This window comes from Eptatretus burgeri, chromosome 7 (genome assembly GCF_056783735.1).
Source record: "Eptatretus burgeri isolate ZD-2024b chromosome 7, Ebu_testis_v1, whole genome shotgun sequence".
NCBI classification, from domain to species: domain Eukaryota; kingdom Metazoa; phylum Chordata; class Myxini; order Myxiniformes; family Myxinidae; genus Eptatretus; species Eptatretus burgeri.
Genome location: NC_140967.1, coordinates 57,683,536 through 57,699,774, shown reverse-complemented (window position 1 = coordinate 57,699,774; position 16,239 = coordinate 57,683,536). Strand labels below are relative to the sequence as shown.

General features: G+C 42.4%; 1 protein-coding gene and 2 pseudogenes across 4 annotated transcripts in view; 1 reads left to right on the top strand and 2 right to left on the bottom strand.

Moving 5' to 3' along the window:
* EXOC3 (exocyst complex component 3) overlaps positions 1-16,239 on the top strand; it is a 425,366-nt gene that overhangs the window by 55,784 nt on the left and 353,343 nt on the right. The gene's annotated exons all lie outside the window — the stretch shown is intronic.
* LOC147023321 (uncharacterized) lies at positions 4,487-6,112 on the bottom strand (annotated as a pseudogene).
* LOC147023320 (uncharacterized) lies at positions 6,207-13,329 on the bottom strand (annotated as a pseudogene).

Sequence of the window (16,239 nt, the reverse complement as noted above, 5' to 3'; positions counted from 1 at the left end):
ATCCTTAAAAAGATAAATACTGCTTCTCCTAATCCAAAAGAATCATATACAAATAAATATCAAAAACATATTCCTTGTGGTTTCTGTTATTATATCAAATCATCTGTTGGAGAAAAGTATAACAAACTTGAACATTATAGTGGAAAAAAAGCTTCACAAGAGTTTGTAAAACGATTAGAAAAGGATTGTATAAGACTCACTAAATTAATGAAAGAAACAAATGAACCGATGAAATTAACCAAAGAAGAAAAATTAGAATTTAGAAAGAACAATATCTGTCATATTTGTGAGGGGGAAATTAAGGAGTCTAAAGTTAGGGATCATTGTCATCTTACTGGTAAATATAGAGGTCCCGCTCATTCCTGTTGTAATCTTAATTATAAATTACCTTCTTTTATTCCAGTCTTTCTTCACAACAGCGCCAACTATGATACACATCTATTTATAAATGAACTTTCAAAAACACCAGGGAATATTTCTGCCATAACAAACACAAGTCAAAAGTATATTTCATTTACAAAAATGATATTCACAAAACCTTTAACTCGTATTAGGTTTCTAGATTCTTACAAGTTTATGGGAACACCACTAGCCTACCTCGCATCAAATCTCAGCTCCACGGACTCTTTTCCAAATCTTAATTCATTCTTTCCAAAAGAGGAAATTCTCACTAAAGAGGAAATTCAGATTAAAGAGAGAATTCAAAGTAAAGAGGAAACTCTAATTAATGAGGAAATTAATGAAGAAATTCTAACTGAAGATGAAATTCTAATTATAAAGAAAATTCGAACAATGAATGAAATTCTAACTAAAGAGGAAATTCTGATTAAAGATGAAATTCTGATTAAAGAAGGAATTCTCACGAGAGAGGAAATTCAAACAAGGAATGAAATTCAAAGTAAAGAGAAAATTCTTACAAGTAAGGGAATTTATCCTTATGATTATATGGATTCATTTATGAGATTTAAAGAAACACAACTTCCTTCAAAAGAAAGTTTCTATAATAACCTTTATGAAGAAGAGATAAGTGATAAGGAATATAAACACGCACAAGAAATATGGAAAATATTTAAGATAAAGAACCTTGGAGAATATCATGATTTATATCGAAAAACAGATGTTTTATTGTTAGCTGATGTGTTTGAAGCTTTTAGATCACTCTGTCATAATAAAAATTGTTATGGATTAGATCCTGCCCACTATTTCACAGCTCCTGGTTTAGCTTGGAGTGCAATGTTGAAAATGACAAAACAAGATATAGATTTAATCAGTGATGTTGATATGCTTTTGATGATTGAGAAGTCCAAGAGAGGTGGAATATCACAAGTATGTTCAAAAAGATATGCTAAAGCAAATAATAAATATCTTCCAAATTATGATAGTGAAAAAGATAGTAATTATTTGATGTATTTTGATGCTAATAATTTGTATGGATGAGCAATGTCTCAATCTCTGCCTTGTGGTAAATTAGAGTGGGTGGAAGAAAAGGATTATGAAAAGGCTTTGATGAATATTGTTATTTCTTCTCAAGAGGAATTGAATGACGAAGAAGAAGGTTGTTATTTTGAAGTTGATTTGAGGTACCCGAGTGATCTTCATAATAAGCATAAAGACCTTCTTTTGCATGTGAGAAAGAAACCCCAAAGAAAGAATGGTTCAGTGATTATCATTAAAGTTTTAATATTAAAGGCAAATCAACAGAAAAGTTATTAACAACATTCTATGATAAAGAGGGATATGTTTTGCATCAGAGAAGCTTAAAACAGTTTTTGAGAGAAGGATTGAGAGTAGCTAAAATTCATAGAGTTTTAAAATTTAAACAAAGTCCTTGGGTGAAAAAGTATATTCAATTCAATACAGATATGAGAGCAAATACAAAAGTAAAATTTGAAGGGGACTTTTATAAATTAATGAATAATGCTGTATTTGGAAAGACTATGGAAAATGTTATAAACAGGCAAAACATTAGATTCGCAACATCTTGGAAAGAAGCTTCGAGATTGATAAATAAACCAAGTTTTGAGAGAGAGGAGGATTTTTCAGAGAACTTTTCTGCAATTCATATGAAAAAGGAAAGTATTGTAATGGATAAACCAATTTATATTGGAACAGCAGTTCTTGATTTATCAAAGATATTGATGTATGATTATTTGTACAATGACTTAAAGAAAGAGTATGGTGAAAATGTTTCATTGTTGTATATGGACACTGATAGTTTTATCCTAGATATAAAAACTGATGATGTTTATAAAGATATGAAGAAAAATATTGGAGTATATGATACAAGTAATTTCAGCAAGAAGAGTGAGTTATTTTCCAAAAAGAATGAAAAGGTTATTGGTAAGTTTAAGGATGAGTTGGGTAGAAAAGTAATGAGTGAGTTTTTATTGGATTGAGAGCAAAGGCATATGCTTATAAGTATGGTGATCAGATTGATAAGAGGTTAAAGGGAATAAAGAAATATGTAATAAAGAAATCAATAACTTTTAGAAATTATTATAATTGTTTGATGAATAAGAAAGAAGAATATAGGAAAATGAATGCAATAAGAAGTTATAAACATAACATATATAGTGAAGAAGTAAATAAAAAGGCATTAGGAGCCTTTGATGATAAGAGATTTATTTTAGATAATGGAATAGATTGTGTTCCATATGGATATTGTATGATAGAGTGAATAGAATATATTGTGTTTTAAGGATTGGAAGATGGGTTAGGGTTTTTTAAGAGCTACTGCCACGTTTTTTTGCAATATATAAATGGTCAAACCAAGTATTAATCAAACTAAAGAGTGGAGAAAATCTCAGTCTTGGTATATAAATGGAAAACATAATGAATGTGAAAAATATCAAATAAGTCTTATTGAAAAAAATAACTAAAACAAAGGTAAATAAAACAAATAAGCGAATCAATTTAAAAAGTAGTAAGTTAGAGGATGTAAAGAAAAAAATGAATATCCTTGAATGGACTGAAAACTTTGATGGTTATCAATTGAACAATGAAAAAACATTTTACTATAATCTCAAAATGATATGTGGCTCAGGAGGTGGTCAAACAAGAGCATTAAGAGAAGTTTATCATTTCGTAATGGCACAAAAGGGGTATCTTAAAAAATATATAAAGATTCAAATGTTTTGTTTTTCAATATTTTAGATGGGGATTATTGTGCAAAAAAAATTAAACTATTGAAGGAATTTGAGAATGAACAAATCTTTATAGGTTCAATGAGTGAGCTAAACAATATGCATCGGTTATTTGATAAAGAGTGTCCCGAGGCTTAGACGTTTCAGATATTTCTTTAGAATCACCTTTAACAAATCACATTACCACTTTAGTACTTGAACAAATCTTTATCTTATTGCATGGATTATTTGAAAAAAAAAGTGTCCCAGGTTAAAAGGGGAGACAAATAAATATACCTTGGGATAAAAAGGGGGTTTATTTTTAGGGAAAAAAATATGAATCGCTGAAAATCCCCCATTCATTTACATGGGGAAAAGTGAGCCAGAACCAGTATATTCACCCTACTTATGGCCATCATTGTGTCCTCCACTTCCGCGATTGGGGTGTTTTACAAGATTCCTTCAGTTGTCCAGTACAAACCGGTCCATGTGCAACAGTTCCTCAAAATAAGTATATGGTCTTGAAAGCGCAATGAAAAAGTAATTCTAACACTTGTTGATTTGTGATATTTATTATTTCGCTGACTCTCTGAGGGAGGAAGTCCAGACTCCAGCGGGAGTATGGACTTCCTCCTTGCTCTGCAATGAGTTGATTTGAAATTGTCAGTGCTTCCAACCAAGAACGCTGAAGTGGCTTCACTGACTTCATATTTGGCATGTGGGGAGCTTTGGGAGACACCATGTAAGGATGTTGAAAATCAAACCGCGTATGTGGAAATACCTCCAACTTTGAACTACCACATTACAACTGAATGAGGATAAGGTGCTGATGTATAGATCATCCAATCCGTGTTCACAGTGTTATGGAGGAGTTAGAGCTGGTGCATTCTTGTCAAAGTACATTTGGCAAACATTATTGGGAAGGGGGATAAATAAGAACAGATGTTTGGTAAATACTGGCATATATATATATATATATATATATATATATATATATATATATATATATATATATATATATATATATATATATATATATATATATATATATATATATATATATATATATATATATATATATATATATATATATATATATATATATATATATTGGTCATCCACGACCTGACAACTATTGGCGAGAACATGTCAGTGACTGTTTCGGTGTTAAATTGTTTGCCCAGGCAGAGCGCAAGCAATTTCTACCGTTAATACATGGAAAATTGCATATTTATTTCCAGATACAAGCGATGTTAGCACATAGAAAATTAGAGCGTAGCTCATCAGTGGTACTCAAAAACTTTACACAAGTAATATAAATAATGAATGAGAGAAAACTACTCGTGAGAGGTTGGGAGGTTACTCATACAGCACACGTGATAGGGAATATACTGGGCTTTTGAGGTTCTTCGACCATGAGATGTTCATGTAGATCTCACACTTTTCGTGCGTTGTTACAGTGCTACAATTGATCCACATCAACTCACTATTTCTCCATTGCCTGTTAATAAAGAGCCGGTATCCGACACATATGGCTGGTGTTGGCTTCATTATTAGGTGGCGAGTTTGTGATCCTTCTGTCCTGCGTTCAAATCCCGCTCAGCTGTTGAATTTATAGCAGGTGGGGTTAACTCGGCCTGTCTTCCTTCTGAGGTCGGCAAAATGAGTGCCAGCATGCTGGTATCCTGTGTCGGAGAGTGGCGACCCATCCAGGATTGTGTCCCATAGTCAAGGAGACTGCTTAGGCAGCACCAACGCTCTGCACAGAGTATGGCCCAAATGGAGGGATGGATGGATCGATCCGACATGTCGAATCGTTACGGTGTTCCTATTATGAAGATGTGATATAGCTCCGTGCCATTGTAGATTGAAGAGTTTCTGTTGTTACTCATTTCGTTTGTCTCGGCCATCTCTGGGGAAACCGGCAACAAGGACGTAAAGCCCACACAGCCGCCAGTGTATGTTGCACGTGCAGTCGTATCCATGTCCGGAGTTGTGTTCAGTGAGCCGTGTCCTCAGATGACAAGTTTCACCTATAAATGTGATGTCATTGTCATTGTTCCTCACGAGCATGTAAACGTATCCTTCGTATATGTTTAAGTTCATCAGTTGCTGGTTAAAGATCCCGTTGACGACACGGATCGGATTGTTGAGACAGTTGACGCTGCTCAGTGAAGCATCTATGGGTGTCCTAAGGTTGGAGGGCTTGCGAAGAAGTGTTTCTATGGCCGTCATTGTGTCCTCCACTTCTCCGACCAAATATAATGTCATCCAGGCTGCGCACACGACTAAGAACCACCAACAGCATTTCGGGAGACCACAGTCGATACATACTTTGTCGATGACTGATCTGGGTGGCCATTCAGACACAAGTTTGGCCCAGCACTTTGTGGATGGTCGTGGCTACAAAATAACACAGCGGTCACTGGTATCTGTGGGCCTTCGTCATTCCGCAACCAACAATGCTTGGTACGGAGTATCGTGCAATGTTAAATATTGGCCATTCTACAGGGATGTCGGTGGGGTTCACGGGTCGCTGTCCGACTGGGATGAGGGTAATCCGCACACGTTGTTGCTGGAGTGTCATTCCTCGTATTGATACGAATCTGGCAGCCATGAGCCCACAACAGCCAGGTCCTATAGATCAGTTATATCGGTAAGTATGTGTTTCCGACAATCGGTAAGTAATGGGTGATTAAGTGTATGTGCGCTGCTAAATTATTTTATAGTTAGGATTTTTACACCACCAACAACAACTACAGCTACTACTACTACATCCACCACAACAACGCCACCTTCCCGCACTCGACCGGACGCCATTACGCACGTGTTTTTGGCTGAGGACATGGGCGGAGCCTTCATCGCCTCAGGTCGAAGCTCCGCTTCAAGGAGGGGCAGAGAGCGTTTCCTCCAGCCAATGAGTGGAGGGCGAGCACCACACGCGTGCCCCAGCCAATCGGGAGGCCGCCACGAGTCGCCTGACAACCCACCATTCAATCAGGAGGCGAGTGGCGGGGAGAAGAAGCCCCTCTCTCCTAAAGAAGAGGAGTGTGGTGGTCTGGACCAGCATTGGCGGGAGGGTGATCATGGCGATTGCGGCGCGGTCTGTGGTTCTCCACAAGCGTTCTGGAGGATCGTGGTTCGAGAGCGGTCTGCAGTCTTGGTGCTGGCAACGCCAAGGTCGTGGGTTTGAGTCCCACCGTGGAGGTTCGGGTCGGTGTGACTGCACGAGGTGGGACAGGTACCCCGGCTCGGCTCTACTGACTGAAGACCCATTGAGGTCCATTTTCTGTGTGTGTGTGTGTGTGTGTGTGTGTGTGTGTGTGTGTGTGTGTGTGTGTGTGTGTGTGTGTGTGTGTGTGTGTGTGTGTGTCCGTGGGCCCCGTATTTAAGTAGGATTGATTAAATGTTTTTCATTGTACATTACATTTCTTATTCGGATAACTCTGCTCTTTGTGTGCTTCCCTCCCGATTATTATTATAAATAAATATCCCTTTTGTTAAATGTTCCAGCTCGTTTCTGTGTTTCTTTCATTGGCTTAGCATGGTGCGTGTTAAGAAATAGCAAAGCAGTAAATTGTTAATTTGGACCGACAGGCCTCGGTAACCATCCGCTCGGGTTACACATGGTTCGAGCACGGTAATGGCTCGTTCCGCTCGAGGCCTGTTGAGGGTGTTAATTCCCCGGTAGTTTTGCCGCGTGGGTAATTAGGTATATTGAAGTTTGGCAATTAACCCTACCCCACGCGGTCGAATTATTGGCGATTCATGATCCTGTAAGGGGCCCATGCCTTTCTGACTTATCCGAGGATCACGACCTAAATTCCGGTGTGTTCGGTGGAGCCGACTCTACTGCCCCCCCTAGCGGTCGTGCTCGCCACCGAGACCAGGCCCCACAACAGTATAACATCGTCATTGATAAGGAGTATTCGACAAACCAGGCATAATTGTCCTTGCGAAAACCGTGGTATTTGCGGAGTGTCTGTTGTGTTGTTGTATGTGAGACGTATAATTGTGCCTTCATACAGAAGTAGTTGTTGCGGTTCTGTGTACGAATAGTCGAGTTTCTGACTGATGGCAATGTTTGCTGGGTGCCAGTTAGCAATCGTCATTTCTACTTCATCCACATCAGTATATGTTGCAGACTGTAGTGTTGGGTCACTTTGTTTGTTTTGCAGAAATTGCTCCACAGCTTTCTTCTTTCCAAAGATTCGTAATACGTCCAGTGGCACTTCTGCCCATGTTTGTACATACCGTTGAAGAACACAACGCTCTCTCATGATGTCGCAAAATTCCCTGATTTCTGTATCTGCCAGGTCGTTACATCGCATAAGTTCGATCAGACAGCGTCGCTGAAGGTCGTGGGCACAGCGGACATAATGTTGTAATCAGTACACAGAAAGTGGTCAGCATATAGGCTTTTCTTTGATTGGTGACAGTTGATGGTGGTCACCCATGGCCACGATTGGAGTGCCACCAAACAGCGCGGGGGTTTCATTGAGTCGTAGCATCACCAGGTCCAGTACAGCGAAAAATTATGCAGGAGTCGGTCCAATCTCTTCAATGAACATGATCCTTTATCCGTCGTAGAGCCTGCTGTTTCAGTGGGGACTTGGCCAGTTTGTGCAGGCATTGTTCTGCAATTCCTCGAACCGAGCATGTACCAATATCCACCACTGGCATGCTGGCAATCAGATGTAGGTGTTCACCGGCGAGAGTTCGAGCACGTTCGGATGTATGCGCGATGAGAAGGTTATTGAAGCCCAGTGACATGGCGTAATCTTGTAACATGAGGAGAAGAAAAGTTTTGCCTGCTCCAGGATCACCAACGAACAGAGGGGACCGAATCGATGTATTGTCTGTGTGTTGGAGTGTCGATTGCTGCTTCAGGAACAATTTGTTTGATTGATTTTCTGCTCGCTGGACAACTGGTACGTACTGCTAAGGGATAAGGGACTTCAGTGCTACAACGTCAGGAAAGTTCGGAAGGTTCTGAAGGCTGAGGGGCATCCACAGCTGTATGTTGTCAACTGCTTTCGAGCTGCTGTAGTTCTTCATCGGTGGCCTCGCTGATGGCTGCGTCTGTTGCTAGTGACATCGCTTGATATATAAAGTCGCCATCCTGGAAGAAGCATGTCAATCCGGCCACCAGTACACGGACGACCCTGGAGAACTTCCCCGCTCCTATTGGGAGCCACATCAGTTGTTCTTTGATGTATCTGCGTGCCAGTTGGTGAATATTTGCGATGTTAATTTCTCTGTCAGGCATTAGCCCGGCTTTCACGAAAGCACATTTCAAGTTGGGGCAGGAGTGTAGGTCGACTTCTGTCTGGAATTTGCCCATGGTGATGAGGAGATGGACGAGGAAGCGCGGCAACTGAAACGGCATGACAGCTGTGTATACCACAATGTTTTTAGCTGCTTTAGTGACATCGACAAATTTACAGTAGAAGTCGGACTTTTCACCACTTTCATCGTGTTCAGCATGTAGGGGAGCGAATATGGCCTGGTACATTTCAGCAGCTTGTTCAGCACGTGATGGGGTGCCACTATGTGTTTGTTGTTCCACGAATGCCACAGCGTCCTGTACATATGCCTGGCGCAGGCGTATTCGTTCCATGTTCCCGCTGATCCAGTGAGACGAGGCGAGGTCAGCGTTGACTTCATACGACTTCCACTTTTTCATACAGAACCATCGGCTCTAGGAGTGCAGATCATCAAAAAGCATCAACGCTGGTGGACGAACCGAGAACTTCCAGGTGTTGTCTAGGTGGTAGTTTCCATCGATCAAATGACGAATCACGATGGTCTGATTGTAGGTAAACTGGCGCTAGGTTGGGAGCTCTTGTCGTGCTTGCACTACTTTGGGTGGGCCTCCTCTGCCAGCCACGAGATGCTTTCGCCCACGTTGTTTCATCACAGCTGATCTGTACTCTGGTGCTTGCGTCGACACGTGTGTGTATTCCACATTGGTTGTGATGAACGGCAGATGGAGACTGTGCCAGATCATCTCTGGCAAACCGATTTCCCGTGCCATATGCTCTCCTCCAGGCTTGTTACTCTTCGTTGCTTGTCCTGTGTTTTTTTTATTTTTGGGGTCACTGAGCTGTACGTGAACTGTGTCATTTGTCGGTTCCTTGCTGCTGGCTTCAAAATCAGCTTCTCTCTCTCCTCGTCCACACCGGCAGCATACTTGCACATGTAGGCCATTTGGAACCATGTGTCACATAGCTGAACATTCGTGCAGGATTGTAGGGTGAGCCAGAACCACGGTATCGTGGGGACGAAGGTTTCTTTGGGTCATTCCGGGTATGTGTATTTTCCACCAACGAGCTTCTTGCTCACTTTCAAGTTTCCAAATACGTCTCGTTTTGCCAGTCCAATTTCCTCCAATAATTTGAGGACATCTCGGTCATACAGGTTCGGTGTTGCATCGAAGTTGTATTCGAACGCAGGTGGGTGTTGCTGCACATAATACCTCCAGGTACCGTCGGCCATCTCCATCTGACAGCGGGAACGAGCGTTGTTGCAGTCGTGCACCTGCAATTTCTTGCATAGAGCGTACATGTCGCTGTAATCCTCGACGTTGTTGATGAAGCCATCTTCCAGTAAGCTGCCAATGTCCATCCGAACATCCTTGGAGAAGATATTTGAGAGCTGATATGTTATGCGGCGGAGTTTCGTTTTCTCATCTTCGGTCTTCACCTTAAGAAAGATATGGATATGGGGCCGATTACCAGGACTGCCAGCAGACTGAAACTCATAACGTGCCCACAGCGTCTCCACCTCTCTGCAAGGTTGTTGTGGGCTGTGCTGCAGCCAATACAGAAAGTAGCGGCTTGTTCTCTCCCATGCTCTGCACATGATTACACAATAGGACTGATGGATGTGGTCGACATCTGGGTACTCAGGGTTGCCAAGATGGGGAGGATACAGCTCCTTGATAGCTCGTGTTATAGGTGCCAATCCAAACGTCTTGCTGTCATTGCAGGTTGCGGTAATGAAGTAATCGAACCCGAGCACGTCCTTCATCAATGCAGCAAGACGGTTCACTTGTCTGGAGTCTAATTCATCAAATTCAATGGCGCTTTCTGGATCGGTGCTGAAGCCGATGTTTGGAGGGCGTAGGTGTTCCAGGCCTTTCTTAACAGCGACGGCAGCTGAGTTGTAGTTAAGTTGGTGGTTCAGCAAAATGTCAAATGTCCACTGCAAGTATCCGAAGTTGTGCGAGGTCAGCAGAGAGTTATCGCGCAAACGGACGTGCATGTGATCTTGTAATGTGGCCAGTTGTCGTCTGTGATGTTTTTTTTCTGCAGGTTTGTATACAGTGCAGATGGCAGCGCTCCGACAATTGACTGTCCCACCGATGACCAGAACAACATGGGGAATAGTACAGCTTCTGGATACAGCAGTGGGATGGAGTCTCCTGGTGTCACTGCACAGATGTGTTGAAGGATTTTCTGCATTCCCACAGCTGGTTTTTTGATGAAGTTTACTCGTGTCAAAACTCTCAGATAGTCATTCAGTACGAAGTGACCAAGAGTCGATTGTGTTGTTTGTGACGTTTCCGACATGTACAGTGGCGTGAGTGTCGATGATGTCAATGGTGCCACATTCTTTCGGAAGTCATCTTCAGCCATTACATACATGTCGGCTGCTTCTACAGCATCTTCGCGATTGTCTTGAAGATCAATCGTATCAGCGTGCATATAGTTTCTGGGGTTGTGATTGTCATTTACGGCACCAGCATCGATCTCGTTATTGGGGGCTGAATCGGTGTTGGCGGCGTGACGAGGTTGGATCACACCACATTCATCATCATCATGCAGCAGTTGTTTCCTATGTTTAAGACAGAGTCCAGTGTCACATTGGTAATTCGGTAATCCCTGAGGACAGCGCCAACGCAGAGGTGTATTACAGTCTTTGTAGCAGCAGCGATAAACCGTTCCTCCTTGCTCTCTGATCAGGAATACGTCGGTATGATCCGCGCAACGCAGTTTTGTTTGTCCACCGCACCAATTGATAGCTTCATTCCGAGCTCGTGAGTAATCACTGTTAGTTCTGCTGTATATCATCAGAGCCATTTTCCTGGCATTGCCCACTGTTAGTTGCACTTCATTTTCTGCCATTGTCTCCTTTTGCCAGGCGTGGCTACTTGTCCATCTGAATGCAACGTCCACGCTGTAGGGTGTTTCAGCAGGGCAATGCACAGTAAGTCCGAGAAGTAATGACCACTTTGTAACTGGTGATACTAATGGTAGTTCGGCGACTCGTATGCGGCGTGTTGCTCCCATGTCGTCAGCCTCCGTATACACGTGTCTAGTCACTATCACTACATCATTGTCAGCGGCTGATAGGATGGTGGAGATATCGATATTTTTGTTTCGATGGAAATGCTGATGGGAAACATGTGGGCAATGGTGGCAAAGCAGGTTTGCAATTCTACTTTCAACTGACGTATCCGGTTCGACGTTTCCGATAGGTGTTTCAAGAGATGCATTTATATCCAACAACTTTGCCGTGGGGTACAAACTCATGAAGTTGGATTGCGTGGAGTTGCACATCCGTATGCACAGTGATTGTAGGGTGATGATGATAGGATCCGCTCGCAGCTGAGACGTTGCTCGGACGAGTAGTCTGTGTAGTGGCCGACAATGTACAAGGCAATGCAATGCGCACACAACGGCACATCCAGCTGAGTAATTCCGATCAGGCTTTTGCTGCTTGACGTATGGTACTTTGAATGGGGGCTGGCCTTTGTCTTCTACGCGGTGCACGACAATTAGACAGTCAGCAGTTCTACCCGACTTGGTTGGGACGTGATCTTCAGCGGAAACTACCAGTGCACAGTTTTCTTCTCTGATGACAGCTTTCCGGGAGTGAAACGATTCAGCAAGTTCATAACTATCTCTGACATGGATATATGTTCCGGACTGCGAATGCTGTACAACATGTTCCTGATCGGGTGGGTATTGCTGCATCATATTCCTTACGTACAACCGTCCATATGTTTCTGATTGAGACATGAAGTATAGTACATTAGATCGTTCATGTAATGTCAGAGAGCAAGCTTGTGACTCTTTCCGAGTCATTGTTCCTTGTGGCGATTTCGTTCTTAACGAGAAAGTTGACAGTCCTCGTCCATCGCCCTTTTGTTTCACGACGTTATACGATATATTGTATGTCCGTGAGTGTCCGGCTCTCACTAAGTTTGGTGTCACTACCGCCGGGGCCATGTGGTCAGGGAATGTTGTTGGTATGTGCCCGAGGATCGGATGTGTCAGTACATGTATGTATTGATGGTCACCTCTTGTGTGCACACTTTTGGAACATGTCACAATACACAGTCCACATGTCTTATCCATGACCAAGGCAGGTGAAACATACCACTTTAGGTCCTTTTTCCTGTCGGGCCAGTCGGGTCGAGCACCTTTGAAGTAGTTGTCATTCGCTCTGAAACCCTTGAATGATGGGATGAATGTCTTTAAGTAGTGATTCACAGGCAATAAGTCCGCACGGTCCCAGAACAAGTCGTACACAAATAGGTTACATCCCATGGGGCACACTACCGTTGGAAAGGCCGTTTTGTTGAGGAGAGTTTGCATCTGGAGAAGATGTGGTCCATCAGTATGCAGCAGCTTATCGAATTCACACACTTGGTTTGTGATATCGGTGAAGATGGGTGCATTGGCTAACGCTTGTTGAATACACTGCGATACATCATTGTCAATTAGCATTTGTTTCCACATAGTGCGTAGTTCGTTTGAAAGGAGTGCAGAAAATTTTGAAGGATCCACTGGTTTCTTTGCCGACAGGTATGTCCACAGAACAGCTGGCCATGCGACAGCCCAGCCGTTTGTTCCATAGATGTTAGTGTCCTCATTGATATATCGGCGACAGTGCCAGCAGGCAACAGCGTCAGCATTAAGGTTGCTCATATCGCCATAGGGCCGTCGTACGATGTTGTCTGGCATTGCACGTAACTCGATGTCAACCAGCACTGTGCTATTTCTGTGACACACTGCACATATCAGCTGTTGATCTTCATTGCGACCTGGCAGAAACTGTACTCCATCATTCAACTGCAAATGAAAACAATGGTGAGTTGAATGGGAATATCAAACCATTACCATCGATGGCACATATTCAACGTTCATATGGACAGGTACCTTACACGTAAACATGTTTGGTTTGGTTTCACCGACATGCTTCCTTAAGGCCCGGTCACACCTTGACGTTTTAGCCAACGTATGCCGATTTTTGAAATTTTTTTCTAAAACGCTGGCACACGTTGAATACGTTATGGGTAAGTTTTGATAACATTGAGAGCACGCTGGCATACGTCGTAGTACGTTGCCATACGTCGTTGTACGTTGGCTTTAAACGTTGTACTTTTCGGTTGTCCTCAAATTTTTTCATGCTTGAAATTTCATGACGTATGCCGGGGTATGACTCACACGTTCCGCTATGCTGGCCACAAGTTGTATGCACGGTCTGTGATCGTTGACAGACGTCAACACATGTTACTTGTAAGTTAATCATAAGTTGAGACACGCCGAGGTAATGTTTAGCGTACCTGAAACTTATTTCTAACCTATGATTAACGTGTTGTTGGCACGTTACTCGATCGTTGCCACACGTCGACAGACGTTACTTTTAAGTTACTCATAGGCTGAAAGACGTCGGTATAATGGATCGTCCTTGCGTCAGCGTCCACGGCCACGGCCAGGACACTTATTTGCAGCATTCTTCAAACTTTTCTTCGGCATGACGAGGATGTTCACACTTCGATGTCTAGCTTGGCTATGATTCCAATTGTCCATCGGCAGCGTCTATTTAAAATAGTCGAGTTTGAGCGTTTTAACACGTTCAGAAGAAACGCTTCAAATTTCCAAACCCCAGCGTCAAAAAACAAAGGCGAGTGACAGCAATTTAAATCGTTCATTGTAAACAATGAAAATAGCTGAGTGGTACCGTTTAAAAGTCGTTGAGTGTAAAAAAATCCAATTGTTGAGCGCAAGCGTCTACTTTCAATAGTGGAGATGCAGCCATTTAAATCGTTGAGTTTATCATTTAAATTGTTAAATCGTTAAACGCAAGGACGATCCATCATAACCCACACCCTCCCCCTCACACTCACCTACTACTGCCAACATGAACAAACTACTACTAATACTGATAATGATACTGATACTGATACTGTTACTGCTGACATGGACATCGACTCAAAAAGGACTCGAAAACACTGTTGGGTTCCCCTTTTATGAACACCATTTTTATATACCAATTCCCAAAACCGCTGGGAACACGTCTTTATATGGCAGTTGTAAGCTAGAAACACGTTAAATTTTTTTTTTTGTCGACCGGAAGACGTCATTGGAATACGTCTACATACGTCGATGTGTGTTGGGACTACGTAAAGAATTGGTTCAAAGCACGTCAAACATAAGTTTCGCGTAAAAAAGACATTACCGCGACGTGTTTCGACTTATGAGTAGCTTATAAGTAGCCTTTGTGGACGTGTGTAAGCGTCCGCATATCGTGTGTTAAACTTATCCCCATCGCATGCGGAACGTGTGTCATACGCCAAGTACATCGTAAAATTTTGAACATGTTTAAAATTTCTTGACGTACTCTACTTACTATGACGTATGATAGCATACTTTAGCGTTCTATTCACGTATACCAAACTTACTCATACCGTATTTGACGTGCCCCCAACGTTTTAGACACATTTTTCTTAGGTCGGCATACGCTGGCAAGATCGCCAAGGTGTGACTGCGATGTTGACACTTCCATTTCTACGGCAGTTATGATTCGAATCGTTGTGCGTCAGCCTTTTAATAGGCTACGTCACGACATCGTCGGCGATGCGTGCAACGCGCTATGCCTAAGTTAGACTATCGTTGGGCACCGGTTGTGTAGGCTGACAACAGGTTCAGCATTCGTTGGTATAAGTTATCTATAACACAACGAAACGTTCTGTGTCCATTCCCAATGCGTTATACATAAGACCAAGTCGTTATGAATACGTCCGAATCTTTAAAAAAAACATCAAAAGGTCAACGTAAGCCAGCGTTTTAGATACATTTTAATACGTTGCCATCGCTGGCTAAAACGTCAAGGTGTGACCGGGCCTTTACATCAATGTCAGTGTCTGCAGTTTGTTGTGAATATGAAGACCTACCTTATTTGGAGAAAGGGATCTATACTCCGTGTTTATTGTGATGGGAGATTCTTCGAAATTGCACCTGTTATGGTCTTGGTGTCCATGCTATGGGTGAGCAAAAGGACGTCAGTATCGGAAACATTGATGGGAAAACTGTATGTTGCTTACAAGCAGTACGCCATTATCAATCATGAGAATGAACTGCATGTGTAATTATTCCACCATGAAGCATCAATTTGTCGACAGAATTATATCCTGGGCTAATAACCAGGAAGGAGTTACACAATCACCCGAAATGTACACAACGTGGACCAAACTTATCCTTTGAGCGAATATTTATTTACCATCATTTCATTACTTTCCCTTTGCCGTTCACTCAAGTCCGTGGCATCGGCTTGATCTCCATCTACACGGTGTTCCTGCAAAGGGGAAACGTTTTTTTTTTTCATGAGGAGAGTCCCACCCTTAGATTCAGAAGTTAAAAAACAGATGACAACGCAGAAGTGGGTCATATTAACCCAGGACTTGTCAGGTGTTATTGTTGCAAAACCAAAAACAACAAAATGTAATTATATTTATTGTTGAGATGTATTATTTTTAAAATTTAATGATGATAGTAACGATGGCGCTTTCTGGATGAATAGGTTATAGATGAATAGGTGTTTGGCCACACCTGCAATACACAGAGTAATATATTTAATTAATAATATATTTCATGCATATTGTTGCAAATTCGCGCCCGCCGGCGTGCGAACGGCCACGTAACTCGAATCGTGGCACATCGCCCACCGGACGGACTATTCTGTCGTGACCCTCTCGGAACAACGCCGGGAGCTAGTCACGGGTAGGCCTTTCGACCTCACCACAATCGTGCCAATCGGCCACCTGCGTAGGATAGGGTTGTTCGCCAAACTCGACCTACCTAAGTAACCAGGCGGATGGTAAACC